Raw genomic sequence first — 8,859 nt, 5'->3', positions numbered from 1 at the left:
TATTCAACAGTAGCATGAATAGCAGATAACCAACCACGCCTACAGCATCACATTTATAGCTCCCTACAGCAAAGACCAGCCCAACCCATGAGATCTCTGTTGGAGACTTAGTCAACCTCTCATCTGATCACTACAAGACCAAAGCCTGAGATTGTTATTTAGTCGTAGAAGTAACTGGAGCCTTCTGCAATGTGAAAAGTTTTTTGGCGGCCACCTCCATATTACATCTTATAGAGTGAGAACTCCAGGCCCCAGTTCCTGAAAGGCCGATTAAACTATCCCCAGTTTAAGAGTTAAACCAAGATTAAATTTCTTATTCCCAGAATAACTAATCGGAGGTTAAAAAGGCATTCCTGAAAACAGATTTATTCCTCGATTAACTATCCCTCGATTAAAAATGGAATAAACCAGACCAGTTTTTCGAAAATTTGGCGCGAAAATATGTTCCAGTGCACGTGGGGAAGCAGTCAAGAAAAAGGGAAAAGGAAGAAAAATGGCGGAATATGAAGTGACGGAAGTTGAGGTGACAAAGGTCGAGAGAAAGAGGAAAAAAAGATTTTCTGTGAACGAAATTTCTGTAATTCCAGAGAGTGTTCGTAAAAATCTAGAAACGATCCACTCTAAGCTGATTAACAGCGTCACGAACAAGAGAAAAAATCAGATATGGGAAGAAATCACGAACGACGTCAACGCGGCGGGTCAGGCGAACTGCACAGTGCAAGAAGTGAAAGACAAATGGAAAAATCTCCATTCTACTTCAAAGAAGGAGTTTTTGTTCTTTAAAAAGGAGAGCACAACCAAAGCCACCCTCGCAGTAAAGCGAGCAAAAAATTGAAATGTTCGAAGATACACCCCTTTTGCCAGCCTGCGTGGTTTGAAAACCAGCGGCGATGAACGAGCTGGTAAGTAGTATGCAAATTTTTATTGTTGCAAAATAAACATCGGTCGTGTGATTTCCTTGAAAGTGGTTTTCGGGCCGCCATGTTTAACACTTGTTTACCATTTCTTTAACAGGGAAAGTTTTTGTGAAGCCTGATGCAAACAGTAAAAGATAAGTAACTCGACTTTTAAATAAGCTTATGGTTTATTGGACATTTTTTTAAAGCAAGGAAATGCCAAGTCAACTTTCTACTTGAATTGAATGCAACCGAGAGGTCCTTGTTTTCTACGGTTTACTTTTGTAAGCTTTCAAAATTTTGCAGATAATTTGTTATGTTTGATATGTCGAAAAAGCCTGTAGTCGTCAATCTTTTTGCCAAATTTGTGAAAGTCGCTGTGACTCGGAGCTATTACACCCGGCGGCTGTCATTTACTCAGTATGAAATCTGAAACAAAATAAATCTAGTTTGTTGAATTTGTGTTGGCCATCACTTTTACGAAAATGTTTCGTGTCCCACAAGTTTGGAGACAGACATTCATTTTTGTTCAAACAAGGATGACTTAATTTGTTGAATTAAATTGCACAGGAACATTTTAAGGGTGTTTCAATTTGCCAAAAGTATGCTTTCATTTGAAAAGCAGACAAGTGTTTTGTAATGCCTTGTACTCTGTGATGTAATGATATGTTTTAAGCCTTGAAAATGACAGAAACTATCCCTTAAAAATATTTAACAATTATTGGACGAGGTTGAGCAAAATATCGTGATTTGTCAGTGACGAGCAGATCAATTATTTTCCGAAGCCGAAGCCTGAGGCAAATAATTAATCTGCGAGACACTGACAAATCACAATATTTTGCGATAACCGAGGTCAATAATTGTTTTATCATTCGATCACCGAGTTTGTTTTTTGTTTTTGTTTCCGAGAAGCCGTAAGCCTGTGCTGCCTTGCAGAGTCGAGTAATGGCACCAATCAATTGGTTCCTTCTCAGCATAATTATATTTGTAGACTTCAAATTGTACTTACATTCAAACGTTCAATAACACTAGGCATCAACAAAGCTGAAGAATTTCACAGTTTTAAAAGGTATCCCGACAAGAGAAGCTTTGGTGTAAAGCTCGCCATTCTTTTTTCTGGCTTCAGCATAAAATCTCTTCAGTACATATGCATTCGCGAACTTGTCCTTCGCGTCGATGACATGAGTGACTCTTCGTCTACCTTTCTTTCCTTGAGATACTTTCGAAATACGTTGAAATTTTGTTCCTTTCTTTGTATTCTCACTGTTCTTTAGATCAACTAAGAGCGTGATTTCAATTGCGCATGAGCAGAATATTATTTGCAGCAAAACACTTATTTGTGGGCAGTTATTTGCAGGTCACGTGGTGGGCTCTCCGCCAATGAAAAGGAAGGACAAAATTCATCGAATGATAAATTAAAATATTTTGCAGAAGACCAGTGTGAAATGAAAAGTGACCCAAATGACCAATATGATGGCTCCCTCACAGAGAAAATGTCCAAGCCAGGAAAGAGGCGTGTGAGCAGTGAAGATGTGCTGCAAATGCAGTATAACTGTCTTAGTCTGCAGAGAGAGAATTTATTATTGAAAAACAGGAAGCTGACGCTACAAGTGCAGCTCTTAGAGCAGCAAGTCCAATCGACAACTTACACCTTATTGTTAGATATTGTGTTGGAGAGGGGCTTTGAAAAAACACTGACCCCTCACTGTCCCCCTCTATAATGCACTGGAAAATAACAAAATTAAAAAGTACATTGAGGCTGAATCAAGTTCGTTGCAGATTGTGGCTTACCTAAATTTCAAAAATGGCCGAAACTCGGCCTGAATGAGGTTCTACTTGCCGACTTGTTTCATCTCAAGTATCTCGGTTCTCTTCTCCGATGGATGAGCAAAAAATAAGTTGAAGCATCATCAAGCATGTTATAAGTTTCTCTGAAATACCATAACAACAACAAAGACAGGGGGAAACGAAACAGTTGGAAGAACACAATCGACAATTGAGTAACAATCAGAAACTACACAGCAAGTTGTTCTCCATGGAGCTTAGTGGTTCTAGGCTCCTCTGTCCATTCTCCATCTTCGCATTAATTTTGTCAATATTTCTTTAATTTTTTGGCCTGATTTCGCATCACTTGATGTTTTGCTGTTACATTTTTGGTAGCCTCCTCTCATCTTGATTTTGACAATCAGAAAAAATAAATTGGTGCATGACCTGGAACTTCTAAGTTCCAGACAGAGCAGCTTCTGGTTTCTGTGTGATGTGATGTGTGCATGTCACTCACTTGTGTTTATCTTCAAACTGTTTTCTTTTCTTTTATTTGTTTTTTTTATGGAAGCAGGTAACTTACCTGATGATGCTTAAATTTATTTTGCACTGCTTATCAGGGAAGAGAAGCAGGCACTGCTAATGAAATGCCTGTAAGTCAGAAAGAGGGGGGTCAGTGTTTTGTCAAAACCCATTGGAAGGGGTTATTGTTATGTTAATGTACCATGATAAATAAACCTTGCTGGAAATATGTTTGTCCTTACCTGCATGGTTTAGTGGTCTTAACCTATGATCAAATTAAGGTTAAGTTACAGGTAAATAATTTTTATTCTTTGATCAACTTTAAGTGTAACAAATGAATCTGGCTTCACAAAGAATGCCAATCAATCACACTGCTGACTTTACATTAAATTAAATTAAAGGTGAAGCTGAATCCAGACGACACATGGTCAGTTCTTCAAAAGTAGGCTTCAAGCATACACGATTTGTTTTGTGTCCCTCATTTTTCCCGTTTTCTTTGTCACCAAACGTTTTCTAAGAGTACCATCCTTACAGGTAACTTTCAAAATAATGCCTTCTCACCTGAAGGCTGGCATTCAAACAATGACCTTGCAGCTACTGAATTCAGTTGTATTTTGGCTTTTGAATTCTTATTAAACAGTTTATATGAATAATGAAATCAATATTACAATGTATCACTCCATTTTTTACCTTGACAGTACCGGCAAATGCTTCACCGATTTTGGGAGTAGGAGGCTTAGGCATATAACTTACATACTTTACAGTGAGGTTGATTTGTGGGTCTTTCCCGATTATGGTAACACTGAGAAAAAAATGCAGCTGGGTTTTTTTAATGAACTGTTGTAAGTTGATTGTCACAAGTAAGGGCAGTTCCTCTCCGCTTCAAAAATTACGACTTGATTTGTTTTCAACCTGCTTCTTCAGATTGCCCTCATGACAGTTCATTTGAGAAACCGAGCACGGATTGCATTAATGCAGAAATCATGCATTTTTACACAAAAGAAAGATGTGTGTATTTTGTTTGGTTGAAAAAAATTTCAAGTCAATCATCTATTTCCACGTCTAATGACGTCAATCATCGTATCTTCATTTCCACAAGATGAAAGACAGCAATGGAGCTCTATGTCAGCCAGGTGCAACCACTTAAGAGGAACGGAAAAAACTATTTTCTCACTTCAGATTTAAAGAGGATAAATGAATAAACTCTTTAAAGACACTAGAGAAAACCCTAATGTCATACAACAGCCAAAACCCAGAAGGGAAAAGGGTTAAAACAAAAGCACTTCAACGGTAATTGGAGTGCATGGAATCACATTTGCACCATGTTACAGTTGTCATGAATATTGATTACTTCATAAGTAATTACGTGACTTGTCACACATACAAATCAAGTCATGCATGGTTACTGTTCTGCACTCATTAAATGGTGTCAGAGTGAAAAAATTTCGACCTCTGGACCTTCTGTAAGCTTCAAGCATACACGATGTGTTTTGTGTCCCTCATTTTTCCCGTTTCCTTTGTCACCAAACGTTTTCTAAGAGTACCATCCTTACAGGTAACTTTCAAAATAATGCCTTCTCACCTGAAGGCTGGCATTCAAACAATGACCTTGCAGCTACTGAATTCAGTTGTATTTTGGCTTTTGAATTCTTATTAAACAGTTTATATGAATGAAATCAATATTACAATGTATCATTCCATTTTTTACCTTGACAGTACCGGCAAATGCTTCACCAATTTTGGGAGTAGGAGGCTTAGGCTTATAACTTACATACTTTACAGTGAGGTTGATTTGTGGATGTTGCCCGATTATGGTAACACTGAGAAAAAAAATGGAGCTGGGTTTTTTGAATGAACTGTTGTAAGTTGATTGTCACAAGTTAAGGGCAGTTCCTCTCCCCTTCAAAAATTACTCCTTGATTTGTTTTCAACCTGATTCTTCAGATTGCCCTCATGACAGTTCATTTGAGAAACCGAGCACAGATTGCATTAATGCAGAAATCATGCATTTTTACACAAATACAATTGAAAAAATGCAGCTTCAAAATTTTAAAGCGTCCCTGGACGCAAGACCTTTGACTTGAAGAAGTCACTTATGCTATTCATACGTCAAAAATCAATATCACATTGTTAAAAAGATGTGTACATGCTTTAATAATGTATGTTACATACAATGTCATAAGCTAATGCTGTCTAAGAAAAAAGTAAAACGAAGTTATTAAAAGTATCGGTATTTTACCAGTGACTCTTTCTTGCAACAAAAGAGCTAGTTTTTCGTAGGAAAAGGTCATCAAGGTTTTGGGACCCCAATTTGACCAGGCATGTGGGTCCCAGGACCCAGATTGTTAAAATCCTAGTGCCATCCCTGCCAAGGTCCATTTTAATTTTGAATCTATATTAACCAATCATGATGGAACATGACTATAGATCAGTCTTAGTCCAGACCTTTTAATTTTACATGTCACAGATATTTTTTATGAAGTCAAAATTGAAATACAGTGGGAAATCAGTTTGATGTGACAGCAAAATATTTAAAAAAAAGGTATTGCAAATATAGTCCTCACAGCCTTTCCATTTTCTGGGCCATGATAAGGAGCAATGTCTGGCTGGTCTTTATTCTGAAGAAGGCCATCAATTGCCTCATTCTGAAGCAATGCAATGTTGTGTAGCACTGCACAAGCACCAATCAATTAGCAGGTCTTTTCAGGGTTCATCCGCACTTCAGAGTGAAGCAGGTGAAAACGGCCCTTCCACCAGCCAAAGGCTTGTTCGATGGCCACTCTTGTACCCGTGTGGGCTTTGTTCTAGGTCTCCTGTTTTGCAGTTGTTGGGTTAAGGTAGGGGATCATGAGATATGGTTTACATGGATACCCACTATCTCCCAGTAGCAAACCATCTTCTATTGAGTGGGGCTGACTCTCCAACTTCTGGCCAATGTGTGAGTTGTTGAAGACAAAACTGTCACGCGTGCTCCCAGGCCATCTTGAAACAATGTTTGTAAACATGCCTACCAATTCCGATAAGTTGTGCTTAGCTTTTGTATGCATAATCACAACGGTGTAATAATAGATTTAACCCTCAGTTTATCCCTTGGATAGCACTAATCGTGCTTTCAGGAACAGAAACTAATTGACGGATAAATTTTATTCCTCGATTATCAGGATTTAATCCTCGATTAGCATTAATCGGCTTTTCAAGAACCGGGGCCTGATTGATACTGTGTCCCCTTGCAACTTCCCAACCTCAGACTTCTTGCATCCACTAATAATGCTGATTCTTCACCCAGAGAACTCCCTCCAACATAAGAAGAGCTGAGCTTGGCTTCTCATTGTGTATCAAGACTCTGATTGGAAGAGAAGAAAAATTGGCTTCTGATTGGGTTAAAGAAAGATGTCTGTATTTTGTTTGGTTGCAATCAAATGTTGGTTACCGAATCAAGCCTTATAAAAAAACTTTCAAGTCAATCGTCTACATCAATCATGGTATCTTCATTTCCACAAGATGAAAGACAGCAATGGAGCTCTATGTCAGCCAGGTGCAACCACTTAAGAGGAACGGAAAAAACTATTTTCTCACTCCAGATTTAAAGAGAATAAATGAATAAACTCTTTAAAGACACTAGAGAAAACCCTAATGTCATAAAACAGCCATAAACCAGAAGGGAAAAGGGTTAAAACAAAAGCACTTCAACGGTAATTGGAGTGCATGGAATCACATTTGCACCATGTTACAGTTGTCATGAATATTGATTAGTTCATAAGTAATTACGTGACTTGTCACACATACAAATCAAGTCCTGCATGGTTACTGTTCTGCACTCATTAAATGGTGTCAGAGTGAACAAATTTCGACTTCTGGACCCGCTTATCTTTGAAGGCAACCGGTAAGAGAAAGAGGATTGCTGGAAACAGCAATCTGAATTATATGTAGTAGCCAGGGAGTCAGACAATGAAGAAGAGAACATTCAAGGCATCAAATCCCAGTATGGAGGAGCTTTTTGGAGATGACCTGCCAATAAGACTATGAAAGATATCTCTGATTCGAATCGATAATCGATTGACCTCCAAGCTGACCAAAGACAATATTCAGCATACAACTACAGTGTGTAGAAGCCAAACAAACCCTGCAGCCCTTCCCATTCCAGGAAGTGGGAAGGCAAAAAAGCAAAACCTGAATAGATGGACTTCAGGTTTCTGCAGCAGGAATGATAAGCATTCTTCACCTGTGTGGTGTAAATTCACATCAGGCCCACAAGTTTTGCAACATTGTCATTTAGAAAAGCACTCTGTGCCCAATCAAAACAGGCTAAGACCTGAAATTAAATTTAATTCACAAGGTAAGGAGGTTGTTAATGAGGTGGTCAGTAACCTCTTGCGTTTGGAAGTAATTGAACCTAATCCTCACTCACCAGTTTAATTCATTTGAAATACTTTCGTAAGAAAGAAGAAAAGTGTGATGAAAATAAATTTGAAAGGTCTTAACCATTACACAGAATCCTATCACTTTAGAATGGATACCTTGTGGTCTGCTGTGAGGCATATGATAGGCTAGTGTATCCAACATTGCAGAAACGTAGGTTACATTGATGACCCACAGCAGGAATGATAAGCATTCTTCACCTGTGTGGTGTAAATTCACATCAGGCCCACAAGTTTTGCAACATTGTCATTTAGAAAAGCACTCTGTGCCCAATCAAAACAGGCTAAGACCTGAAATTAAATTTAATTCACAAGGTAAGGAGGTTGTTAATGAGGTGGTCAGTAACCTCTTGCGTTTGGAAGTAATTGAACCTAATCCTCACTCACCAGTTTAATTCATTTGAAATACTTTCGTAAGAAAGAAGAAAAGTGTGATGAAAATAAATTTGAAAGGTCTTAACCATTACACAGAATCCTATCACTTTAGAATGGATACCTTGTGGTCTGCTGTGAGGCATATGATAGGCTAGTGTATCCAACATTGCAGAAACGTAGGTTACATTGATGACCCTTATCTCCAAGGTAGCACCCAAGGTGGCCGTGTATACTACATAATAGCGGAGCTCAGGCGCACAAAGTGAACCAGCAGAGCACCATGGGTAAGATTCTGTGGGAAATCTATCGATACAAGAAATTTTGGTTATGACGTCTCATACGTCCGACCGTACAGACTGACATCATGTACATCCACCCATACAGACTGTCTGGGTGGAGATGGGGAGGCAGGACAGCCTCTGGGGAAGGGAGTGTTCATGCAATTTTCCTTGGTGGGAAATCGAGTGGCAGCGTTGCATATGGCATTACGCGTTTTTCTGCCGGGAAATCATATTAGAGACGAGCAACGGGATAAAGTGCAGAAAAGAACACCAGAGAAGATAAATTTGAGAAATTTAAACGACAAAATCCTCAGGAGAAGCAGAGGAAGGGGAAGAATAGAAAATTTCCATGAAAAGCAACGTCATGCTGAGAGAAATAGAGCAAGAGATAATACACTTATTTACAACAGTCAGCTTTCAGGTAATGTTTTTCTTCTTAATATACAAATGCAAACTTTATTAAAACTTCACCTAAAAAGGATTTCAAAAACTTAACAATCTATGTACAACTAAAATTAAGAAAATATATATGTAATATGTATATACAGTTAATTATTATTAGGTCTGATTTGTCGCGCAGACAAGAAGTCTTGCCCACTGGAT

General features: G+C 38.4%; 1 pseudogene; it reads right to left on the bottom strand.

The window, feature by feature from the left end:
- Nucleotides 1-5,337: 5,337 nt before the first annotated feature.
- On the bottom strand, nucleotides 5,338-8,637 carry LOC138057472 (putative nuclease HARBI1; annotated as a pseudogene).
- Between the last annotated feature and the right edge of the window lie 222 nt (nucleotides 8,638-8,859).

This window comes from Montipora capricornis, chromosome 7 (genome assembly GCF_036669925.1).
Source record: "Montipora capricornis isolate CH-2021 chromosome 7, ASM3666992v2, whole genome shotgun sequence".
Lineage (NCBI taxonomy): Eukaryota > Metazoa > Cnidaria > Anthozoa > Scleractinia > Acroporidae > Montipora > Montipora capricornis.
The sequence above is the reverse complement of the archived record's forward strand: the minus strand, read 5'-3'. Positions and strand labels throughout refer to the sequence as shown.